The following is a 13,296-nucleotide window of genomic DNA, read 5'->3' as shown; positions in this document are numbered from 1 at the left end:
TGTCACAAAAATGTTCCGTTTTTCATTCAATACTGTGTGTCTATAATTTGTATTTATACTGTATAAAAAATCGGAAACGGCGTGCACCAGACTTACAAATTCAATAAAAGACGGCTTTACAGTCAGTGAAAAAGTCACCGGGGTTCTTGAAGCAGAATGAACAACACTTCAATCTTGTGAAAGGACAAGACGGGGACAAGCAATAAAAATACAAGAAATTAGACTGATTTCTATTGAAATCAGCTTCCCATACATTAGTTTTTTTTTTAGGTTTAATGGTGGAAGACAAAAGAAAGGGAACAGGAGAATGAAGAAAGGCATCCCCTGTCCGACCATTCATAAATCTAGAACTGTTAAAGGGACGACATCAAAATTCAAAATTAGTCTTTGGTTTTGTGGCAAAAAACATTGTGCATAAGTTTTATATTAGTTGGTTGAGGAAGACTAAAGTTAGAGAATGGAAACCAATTTTGTAAAAACGGACGTACACTAAGATACGTACATTCAAATCAACGTACAAACAGACAAGGATATAACTCAATGCCCCCTTTGCTCCGGCAGGGGCATAAAAATGTACATTTATGAAATAAAATAAAACTCCGCGAAACTTTATGAATTGTTTTTGCACAAAGACGTTAAGGCTAAACGTGGCGTGTACGATTCAAATTTTGATAAAATTTCATCAAAACAACGATTATGAGATAAGTGTTGTTTGATTTTCGATAATATTGTAGTTATCGAACATTGGTTAATCAAATTAATTCAAAATGGCGGGTCCCTTCTTTTTTCAATTATTTGAATTCGAGTTATCTCCCTGTGTAGGCAAACCTTACCTTAATAGCTGAAATAATATACATTGTTTGTCTACAGTTTGAATTGAACCAACATACAGCAAAGTGTATATAGATACAGACTTCTAAATAATGTATATTGTTAGTAAGGGTGAAATAAAACGTCAATAAAAAATTAAGATAAAAGCACTACGGGCATACGATACAGTTACAGGGGAGGTAATGACGTTGCTAACGTAAAATGTTATTTTTGCGACGTCAAACTATGACATATCGGGAAAAGATGCATTTTTCGACTATTTTTTATCATTCAAACCGATTTAATTTGAAAACGAGTGCATGGACCCCTATTTTTTTAAACGACATTTTGTTTCATTTTGCAGGGAGATTATGTGGACCAAATTTTATAAAACTGTAAATAGAGGATTTTTTTTAATTTTGATAAATATACAGCAAAAAAATACGATTTTTTCTTAACATATGACCATTTGATAAATATGAGTTATTTCTGAATAATAAATGCATAATTTGTTTATGATACTTATAAAATACAAAACTTACAAATTATCTAACAAAAAACAATTTGTGTTTATCTTTTAAAATAAAAAGTTATGGCTTTCTTTCGAAAGGGAAAATATGGTCACAAATCCGAATTTTGAGCAAATATACAAAATTTCGACCTCGTTTAACTCAAAAAATAGCACATGAAGGTATATATTTTATTACATATTTGATTTAAGCAGGCAAAAACTAGCCTATATGGAAATTTTGATCAAACTGTAAATACAGGATCAAAACTGTATCGTATGCCCTTAATTACTAAATGTTAACATAAAAAGCTTTAAAAAAACATCAAAAGCTTATACTAGCTGCAAAATAGAAGATAACAGTGGATTAAAACAGGAAGTCAAACCAGGAGCTAAAATGCAGATACAATGTTTGCACTGAAAATAAATTAATAAAAATGTTGTCATTTAAGATCCATTTTACTTATTGTTAAGTTCAATAAATGTCTTGCTACATGTTGCAGATAAATTTCATTAGGCCAACTGTAAGGAGTTTTGCTAGAAGTAATAAATATACAAATACATATATGTATGTTACTGGTAAGTCTTAACATAAGAAATGGAAATACATACCTTGCTTTCTTTTTCATACTTATATTATCTGTTTAAAACATTTCAAACAGTATCAGTAAAATCTGATAGAAATTCATGTCAAAATGTGAACTTCAAATCAATGGTTAAATAAAAAACATAACAACAAAATATTATTGAGGTTATATAAGAAATACTGAATTTTAAAATTGGAAAAAATAAAAATGCAAAATCTTCAGATGAAGTTGATAAGAAAGGTGATAAGCCAGACTTTACTTTCAAAGAAATGGCCAATGCTTGATAAAATATATAAATTATGTTCATTACGCACAACCAGGACGAAAGCTTAAAGAATTACTTTAAAATTGTTTTATATATAAAGGCAACAGTAGTATACCGCTGTTCGAACTCATAAATCCATGGACAAAAAACAAAATCGGGGTAACAAACTAAAACTGAGGGAAACGCATTAAATATAAGAGGAGAACAACGACACAACACTACAATGTAACACACACAGAAACGGACCAAGCATTAGACAAAATCCCACGAGAAAAACAAATATAACATCAAAACCAACTACATGAATTTGGGATAGACAAGTACCGTGACACGTCTTATCGCAATGTGAATTTACACTCAAAATTAAGAGAAAACAAACGACTCAACGTTAAAATGTAACACACAGAAACGAACTATAATATAACAATGGCCATATTCCTGACTTGGTACAGGACATTTTTAAAGAAAAAAATGGCGGGTTGAACCTGGTATTGTGGCATGCCAAACCTCTCCTTTTATAGCCATGTGAAATATAACATTAAAATGACAACTCAACACCACAGGACTACATTATAAATAAATTGGAGAATACAATTGACAAAGAAACATACGAACAACAGCCAACAAAAGGCAACAAGTTGAAAAATTCAATACGTCAGAAGTTGAACAGCATCGAGGACCAAAAGATAAAAAAAGTTGTGCCAAAAACAGCCAGGGTTTTCTGTTAGTTACCAGAACATCCTTATTATTTAGAATATTTAGAATAATTTATACTTATGCAAACAGTAAATTAATAAAATTACTTAACAAAAACTATACATGATAGAACTGAAATATTAACTAATTACAGGAAACAACTGAAATACATTACATAACCAGACATTTGCAACACAAAATGTAGACACATACGAACATGCCCAATAAAGTGTAATAGATGTCCATTAAGTTCACTTAAAAAGTATGGATTGTTACCAGTATTTATTCATATATTCAATATATTTCGCTATTGTCCAACAGAAAAATGTTAAAAGACTGAATCTGAAATCAAAATACAAAGAAAGCTATAATGACCAATCAAAAATTGCCTTCATTGAAGATATGAAACTACTAGAAATATAAAGCAAAAAAAACATGGAATTCTACTATTGACTGTTTTGGCCATTGGAATGTATTAATGCACACATAATGTTGTTCTAAATTCATAAAATTAAAATTTTCAATAACAACAAAACTTATCAATATTTGGTAGTAAAATTAAACCTGAATTTTTTGTAAGTGGTTTTCAGAAAAAAACATATGAAAAACTAAACTCTATGGGGACTGCTTGATTTTAACCAGACTGCAAAACCAACATTCCATTTTTTTAATCGCATTATTGCTTTAAAGAAAAATTTAACATGGGCAAGTAGTTATCGAAAGTACCAGGATTATAATTCAGTACGCCAGACGCGCGTTTCGTCTACATAAGACTCATCAGTGACGCTCATATCAAAATAGTTATAAAGCCAAACAATACAAAGTTGAAGAGCATAGAGGATCCAAAATTCCAAAAAGTTGTGCCAAATACGGCTAAGGTAATCTATTCCTGGGACAAGAAAATCCTTAGTTTTTCGAAAAATTCAAAGTTTTGTATCAGGAAATTTATAAAAATGATCACATTATTGATATTCATGTCAACACCGAAGTGCTGACTACTGGGCTGGTGATACCCTCGGGGACGAAACGTCCACCAGCAGTGGCATCGACCCAGTGGTGTAAATAGTTATCAAAAGTACCAGGATTATAATTTAGTACGTCAGACATAAGACTCATCAGTGACGCTTATATCAAAATAGTTATAAAGCCAAACAATACAAAGTTGAAGAGCATAGAGGATTCAAAATTCCAAAAAGTTGTGCCAAATACGGCTAAGGTAATCTATTCCTGGGACAAGAAAATCCTTAGTTTTTCGAAAAATTCAAAGTTTTGTATCAGGAAATTTCTAAAAATGATCCAATATTGATATTCATGTCAACACCGAAGTGCTGACTACTGGGCTGGTGATACCCTCGGGGACAAAACGTCCACCAGCAGTGGCATCGACCCAGTGGTATAAATAGTTATCAAAAGTACCAGGATTATAATTTAGTACGCCAGACGCGCGTTTCGTCTACATAAGACTCATCAGTGACGCTCACAATAAAATAGTTATAAAGCCAAACAATACAAAGTTGAAGAGCATAGAGGATCCAAAATTCCAAAAAGTTGTGCCAAATACGGCTATCATGGCTATGGTAATCTATTCCTGGGACAAGAAAATCCTTAGTTTTTCGAAAAATTCAAAGTTTTGTATCAGGAAATTTATAAAAATGATCACATTATTGATATTCATGTCAACACCGAAGTGCTGACTACTTGGCTGGTGATACCCTCAGGGACGAAACGTCCACCAGCAGTGGCATCGACCCAGTGGTGTAAATAGTTATCAAAAGTACCAGGATTATAATTTAGTACGCCAGCCGAGCGTTTCGTCTACATAAGACTCATCAGTGACGCTCATATCAAAATAGTTATAAAGCCAAACAATACAAAGTTGAAGAGCATAGAGGATCCAAAATTCAAAGAAGTGATGTATATGTCAATAACCTATTTTTTCTGGAATAATTTTTCTATACATAATTAATACATGTATATCAATAGTTTAATACCTGGATCATTTCGTAATCCGCCATTTTAACAAACTGCCTTTTTCACCTTCCGCTTTTTCGCTATGAGGAAATTTCCTCATGGAGTCAGCCAATCGTATGACAGAGGTCATATTAAGTGTAGTGTTGTGGAGCATGTATGGAACGGATATGATCTCTGCGCCGGAGATGGTACAAAATGGGCATGTTAAATTTTCACTGTATATAATTTTGGCTGAATGAGAAAATACACGCGAAAATATAACTTGCATTGTTATTGATGAAAGTAACACAGCAATGATGGACTGACAGGTAATAGATAACAGATATATGAATAACCAAAAAGAAAGTATACTTGGGGCATGCTGAAGATTGAAGGTTTTGATCGATAAAGATATAAAAATATCCTTGTAAAAGTAATTATCTGTATTATGTTTTAACATTAAATGTCTTTTGTTTGGATTATGACACATATCAACACATTAACTCATCACTAATTATCATCTGATTGTTGTGTTGTCAAAGGGTATGACAGGCATGCTTTGCTGATTTAATTATTGTGAAAACATTCTTTTGATCTGTTGAAACAAACAAAAGACAATATATTATTAACAGTATAATATTTAAAACTTTCAGGTTTTGATAAATCGTGGAATTTGTAGGGAAATTTGCGTGGGGTCAAATTTTCGCGTTTCTTTAGCTACCGCGAACAAAGCAAAAATTAAACACGCGAAAAAAACCTGATATACGGTATAAACATCGCTGTACCAAAAAAAAAATACAGTAGCAACAATATAAACATCACTGTGCCAAAAAAAAACCAGCAGCATTTAATATAAACATCATTGTACCAAAATAATATCGTAGCAAAGAATATAAACATCACTGTACCAAAAATTACAGAAGCAATAGATATAAGCATCACATTACCTGAGAGATACAGTAGTAACGAATATAGACATCGCTGTACCAGAAAGTACAGAAGCAATAGATAGAAGCATCATTGTACCTGAGAGATACAGGAGCAACGAATATAGACATCACTAAACAAAAACAAAATACATTAGCAAGGAATATTAATCTCAATGTACCAAAAAATAATGTAACAACAAATATAACCATCATTGTATTAATAAAATACAGTTGCAATGAATTTATACAGCAACCAGCTGAAATTGGATAATAAAAAAAAATGCCGTTGACAAAATAGCCCAACGCCAGAAATAGGCAATACATTCCTGCACCTGAGTCGTTTTATAGCATTCATTTTATATTTTTATTTAGTTTAGAAAGCAACTTCAACACCAATAAATTGGCCTGACAACACCAAAACCTGACAATAGAATCATGAAAATAGATGTACAAATGATTAAACAACAACAAACAGCACATAGTACAGACCTGTAGCTTAACATGGTTCAGACAAATGTTCACACAAACCAAACTTTCCTTTTGTTTGTCTTAATTTGTTGTTAAGTTTAATCAGATACAGTATAGGGGGGTATTTTTGCGGGTGTAAAGTTGTGCGGTTTACCCTGAATAAGATGTACAAACTATTGTGGAAGTTATTATTTTGGTGGATTTAAACTTTCATTTGCATGTATACTTTTAAATTGGTGGATTTTATTTTTTGGATTTTGTTCTATCCACGAAAATAAGCGACAAATGAACACCGCCCAAAAAATAACCCGCTATACTGTAATACAAACATGCACAGTACAGCTGCCAATAGAATGTCCACTACTGTTCATATATTTATTGTTATTTGTTTCTCTTTCAGAATAAAATCATAGTGGTAGCATTTAAGACAACATCAAACATACATTCTTTGATAAAAGATTTATTTCAATATCCACCATCTTATAAAACACCAATTATACTATCATGGAAACCTTTAGTAGTAAGTGTTCTCATGGTTTCTATAGTCATGGAAACATTTTGTGGTAAGTGGTGTCATGGTTATTTAGTTATGAAACCTTCAGTGGTAAGTGTTGTCATGGTTTATAAGTCATGGAACCATCAGTGGTTAGTGTCGTCATGGTTTCTATAGTCATGGAAACATTTAGTGGTAAGTGTTGTCATGGTTATATAGTCATGGAACCTACAGCGGTAAGTGTTCTCGTGGTTTCTATAGTCATGGAAACATCTAGTGGTAAGTGTTATCATGATTATTTAGTCATGAAAACTGCTGATGGTCAGTGTTGTCATGGTTATATATTCATGGAACCTACAGTGGTAAGTGTTGTTATGGTTAATAAAGTCATTGAAACCTTTAGTGGTAAGTGTTGTCATGGTTATATAGTCATGGAACCTTCAGTGGTTAGTGTTGTTATGGTTATATAGTCATGGAACCTTCAGTGGTAAGTGTTGTCATGGTTATATATTCATAGAACCTTCAGTGGTAAGTGTCGTCATGGTTTATAAAGACATAGAACCTTCAGTGGTAAGTGTTGTCATGGTTATATATTCATGGAACCTTCAGTGGTAAGTGTTGTCATGGTTTATAAAGTCATGGAACCTTCAGTGGTAAGTGTTGTCATAGATATAGGAAGATGTGGTGTGTGTCAATGAGACAATTCTCCACCCAAATAACAATTTAAGAAAGTAAAACATTATAGGTCAATGTACGGCCTTCAACACGAAGCCTTGGCTCACACCGAACAATAAGCTATAAAGGGCCCTAAAATTACTAATGTAAAACCATTCAAACAGGAAAACCAACGGTCTAATATATATAAAAAAAACGAAAAACGAGAAACACGCAGTAATTACATAAACAGACGAAAACTACTTACATTAGATTCCTGACTTAGGACAGGTGCAAACACTTGTAGCGGGATTAGGCGTTTTAATGGTACCAAACCTTCTCCCTTTTTCTGAAACAATAGCATAACATTACAGCATAGAAAAACACACGATAAAATATGATTGGCAGACTTATACCAATTATGTGGTCAATTTTCTTGTCCCAGGAATAGATTACCTTAGCCGTATTTGGCACAACTTTTTGGAATTTTGGATCCTCTATGCTCTTCAACTTTGTATTGTTTGGCTTTATAACTATTTTGATATGAGCGTCACTGATAAGTCTTATGTAGACGAAACGCGCGTCTGGCGTACTAAATTTTAATCCTGGTACTTTTGATAACTATTTACACCTCTGGGTCGATGCGACTGCTGGTGGACGTTTCGTTCCTAATCTCCAGCCCAGTAGTCAGCACTTCGGTGTTGACATGAATATCAATAATGAGGTCATTTTTATAAATTTCCTGTTCACAAAACTTTGAATTTTTCGAAAAACTAAGGATTTTCTTGTCCCAGGAGAAGATTACCTGAGACGTATTTGGCACAACTTTTTGGAATTTTGGATACTCAATGCTCTTCAACTTTGTACTTGTTTGGCTTTATAACTATTTTGATATGAGCGTCACTGATTAGTCTTATGTAGACGAAACGCGCTTCTGGCGTACTAAATTATGATCCTGTTTTTTTTTATAGCTAACTGTATAGTCATGGAACTTTCAGTGGTAAGTGTTGTTATGGTTTTATAGTCATGGAACCTTCTGTGGTAAGTGTTGTCCTGGTTATATAGTCATGGAAAGCTTTAGTGGCAAGTGTTGTCATGTTCATGATGTCATTGAAACTGCTCTTGTTAATATGTTATGATGTCATGGAAACTGCTCTTGTTGTTATGTTTATAATGTCATGGAAACTGTAAGTGTTGTTATGTTTATGATGTCATGGAAACTGTAAGTGTTGTTATATTTATGACGTCATGGAAAATGCTCTTGTTGTTATGTTTATGATGTCATGTAAACTGTTCTTGTTGTAATGTTAATGATGTCATGGAAACTGCTTTTGTTGTTATGTTTATGATATCATGGAAACTGTATGTGTTCTTATGTTTATGATGTCATGGAAACTGTAAGTGTTGTTATTCTTATGATGTCATCTTCAATTGTTCTCTGAACAATTGGTTTTTAATTCAGTTATTATTTTAGGTCAAGAGGGACTGTAGTATATGAATAACTACAATATTGGAAATCAATTGAGAGTGCCAGCATTTCCTATTTTTATTAAAAATATCACATCAGAAACAAATATCAGTAGTTTTCATACCTCAGACTGACAGTAACATGTAATCATGTAACAAAATTATTTGTCTGCATCAATCAAAACTGACCATATTTGACAGCATCAACCAAAACTGACCATATTTGACCGCATCAACCAAAACTGACCATATTTGACCGCATCAACCAAAACTGACCATATTTGCTCTTTTTTATGTAATTCTTATAGTCGCATAGTAAATCTGTAATATTTTTATGTAAGGATGGATTGTAAAATCATGAAAATACAAATGATAGAAATATTGAAACACAATGCTACCTAATTTCATTTGCATCAATTTAGAATGCCAGCATGTACTCTTTTTATTCAAAATATTTGCATCATAAACAAATATCAGTAGTTTTCATACCTCAGACTGACTGGTATAACAAAATAATTTGTCCGCATCAACCAAAACTGACCATATTTGCACTTTATTATGTACATGATGTCAATCTTAATAGCCGCAAAGTAAATCACCTATATTTTTATATCAGGATGGATTGTTTAATATAAACATGATAAATGAAAGCAATATTCGAAAATAAAATCATGCTCACATCAGTTTATAGTGCCAGCATGTCCTCTTTTTCATAAAAATTTTGAATCGTAAACTAATTTCAGTAGTTTTGATATCTCAGACTGACTCATGAATATAACAAAATTATTTGTCCGCATCAACCAAAACTGACCATATTTAACAGCATCAACCAAAACTGACCATAATTACACTTTGTTATGTAAATCTTAATATATATATATATAGCCGCATACTAAATCACTTATAGTAATACATATAACGGTGGATTGTATAATTCAAATGACAGCAATATCAATGAATATTGGAACACATTGGCTATAAACAAATTTCCACATCAATTTAGAATATCAGCAAGTCATTCAAGTCCTTTTTTATGCCCCACCTACGATAGTAGAGGGGCATTATGTTTTCTGGTCTGTGCGTCCGTTCGTCCGTCTATCCGTCCTTCTGTTCGTTCGTCCCTCCGTCTGTCCCGCTTCAGGTTAAAGTTTTTGGTCAAGGTAGTTTTTGATGAAGTTGAAGTCCAATCAACTTGAAACTTAGTATACATGTGCCCTATGATATGATCTTTCTAATTTAAATGCCAAAATTAGAGTTTTGACACCAATTTTATGTTCATGAACATAGAAAATGATAGTGCAAATTTCAGGTTAAAGTTTTTGGTCAAGGTAGTTTTTGATAAAGTAGAAATCCAATCAACTTGACACTTAGTATACATGTTCCCTTTGATCAGATCATTCTAATTTTAATGCCAAATTAGAGAATTTATTCCAATTTCACGGTCCACTAAACATAGAAAATGATAGTACGAGTGGGGATATTGTCCCGTCATTGGACAAAATTTTAAGTCAGATTATACTTCCGGTTTGCGTTTTTCTGTATACTTTGAACCTACATATACTACAAATAAAGTGTATTTTCAGAATTCTATCTGCTATCATTTTCAAGTTTACTATCCACGGTAGTCACAGAGTTTATTAAATAGAGAGGGTCTGTATACTATATCAATGACCACCATGGATCGATTAGAAAACTTAGAATTGAAAGTAAATACACTTTATTTATATATAGATACAGATAAGTGCTAAAATTATTCATGTGCACTTTTGATACCTTTTCTGAAATTCTCCAGTCATTAAATCCACAAAAGACCAAAATGACACAGAAATCAACAACTATAGGTCATCGTACGGCCTTCAACAACGAGCAAAGACCATACCGCATACTCAGCTTTAAAAGGCACCGAAATGACAATGTAAAACAATTCAAACGAGAAAACTAGCGTCCTTATTTATGTACAAAAAATGAACGAAAAACAAATATGTAACACATAAACAAACGACAACCACTGAATTACAGGTTCCTTACTTAAATGTTCATAACATACTAAATGTATATTCATATTGAAATTGATAGAAAACCACAAATTGGAAATTTTGGAAATAAAGGAAAAAAACATTTTCCTGTCCCCAATAACCTATGATTTATGATACTTTTGCTGAAATTCTCCAGTCATTCAATATTTCACAAAATTCTTCAAACATAACTTTACATACTTTAAACTACGCTCTGAATGCCCGCGATTTCGCGGGTGTGTTCTAGTTATTTCTATGTGAGGATGGATTGTATGATAAAAATGACATCAACTTTGAAACACAATACACCTTATCGCTAATCCTGGCTGACCCGGCCTCTTGAACTTTTGAAGCATACAACAATGACTTTTCCATTGTGGCGTTAGATATTTTGTTTTATGACGTCAACATTTTACGGGAACCTGTGTGATATCCAGTAATGGCAGACAAATGGCGACAAGGTGTATTTATACCATATCTAAGAATTTAGCGTGCCGTTATTTCCTCTCTGTATCCATAATAATGAACCGTCATTAAACATGCTTAAGTGACTTTTTAACATGTTTATGTCAGTAGTTTGTGATGGATTTTTTTAAACAAAACTATTTAATGGCATCATCCAACACTCACATGACTGATTCATATACTTTATTTTAAAAATAAAATAAAAAGTACATGTATGGGAAGTTCTGTTCTTGGAATAGTATACTGTTAATATAATTTGAAGAAGGTAAAGACAAATGCATGATTTTGTTTGTACATCCGAACGTCCAGGGGCAAATGTTTCATTCATGTTCAGATCCAGTATATTTTTCTGAGTTGTAGACTCCCAAATATCATTTATAATCGTTATGGATAAGTCTGGCTAAATTGACGAGATGGTGCAAATGTAGTTTTTTTACGTTGTACAACACTTTTTACATTATTATCCCATAATTCATCCACTGTACAATTTTCGTTTGAACATTTGTCAAAACAGAATCTTAAATGAATGTAAATCCAAGGCAAACAAGGTAAATTACGATTAAAATTCCATGAATTAAATGCAGAGTTTTATTTAGGAAGAGACTGTTAAAAACGGGGAACGAAGACACGTAAACAATGATGTTTCCGTATGCAATCTTATAAAAATATTTCTCCGATGAGTTGGATAACCTTCTATTCACTTCGATATTTGTACATGTAACGTAATAAAAGTCGTTTGATCAGTAAAAAATATAGAAAATGTGCTATTTAATATATAGCAAAGTAATTGGAAGTGATTTATTTCTTCTAAATTCTAAAGTGTCCTGACTGCAGTGACGTCATTTAGAACTGTTCTACAGTCCTGACTGATTTAGTCAGTTCTGCTGACAGTTCTACGGTTAGAAGTGATTTGGACAGTTCTACCTAGAACTTATTTAGACAGTTCTACCCTAGAACTGATCCTGACAGTTCTACCTAGAACTGATTCTGACAGTTCTACTTAGAACAGTTCTAGGGTAGAACTGTTCTAGATAGAACTGTTCTAGGACAGGTTAGAACAGTTATATGACAGAATATTCTGACAGTTCTATGACAGAATATTCTGACAGTTCTATGACAGAATATTCTGACAGTTCTATGACAGACTATTCTGACAGTTCTATGACAGACTATTCTGACAGTTCTATGACAGACTATTCTGACAGTTCTAATGAGAGGTTAGAAGTGATCTCCACTGTATTCTTACAGTGAAATCAAGAAAACTTGTATAGTGCCGTGAGAAACATAAGACAGAACAGGAAAGCATTTTCTCTTTGTTTTTCATGAGAAATATTTGTCCATAAGGGCATCAGGTGTTGATGCTATATATATATTCACAGCTTTATTATCTAGGCACCCCTTTATGGCTGGAATATTGTTTTGTTATGTTTTTATCCTAGATTTGTTTTACATATATCCACCGTCTTATTTAATTCATAATAAAAGAAAAATTAAATAAATATAGGTAGTTGTTTGATAGTCTTAATAATTCAATGTATTGCTTGAAATATTTGCCAGTTTGTTTTTTTTTTTTGGTTTTTTTTTTGGTTTTACCAAAATGAAAACAAGCAATAAACCATGAAGAGACAAATCTATTGGAATGTGTGCGTGTTGACCTTTTGAAAGAGTGTAAGTTTATGATAACACATATGATATTACACAGATACTTTTAATCGGTTGGACCTCTTTTTACATTACCATGGATATAGTGAACTGTATTTTTTAAATGATGTTCGTTGTTGTTTGCAGAAGAAAAAGCAATCGACTTTTTCAGACATTGTCTGAATATTGAGTTAAATAAAGGCAACAGTAGTATACCGCTGTTCGAAAGTCATAAATTAATTGAGAAAAAAAAACAAATCCGGTGTTACAAACTTAAACTGAAGGAAACACATCAAATATAACAGGAGAACTACGACACAACAGAATCACAACACTAAAATGTAACAC

Source organism: Mytilus galloprovincialis, chromosome 7 (genome assembly GCF_965363235.1).
Source record: "Mytilus galloprovincialis chromosome 7, xbMytGall1.hap1.1, whole genome shotgun sequence".
Classification (NCBI taxonomy): Eukaryota; Metazoa; Mollusca; class Bivalvia; order Mytilida; family Mytilidae; genus Mytilus; species Mytilus galloprovincialis.
The sequence above is the reverse complement of the archived record's forward strand: the minus strand, read 5'-3'. Positions refer to the sequence as shown.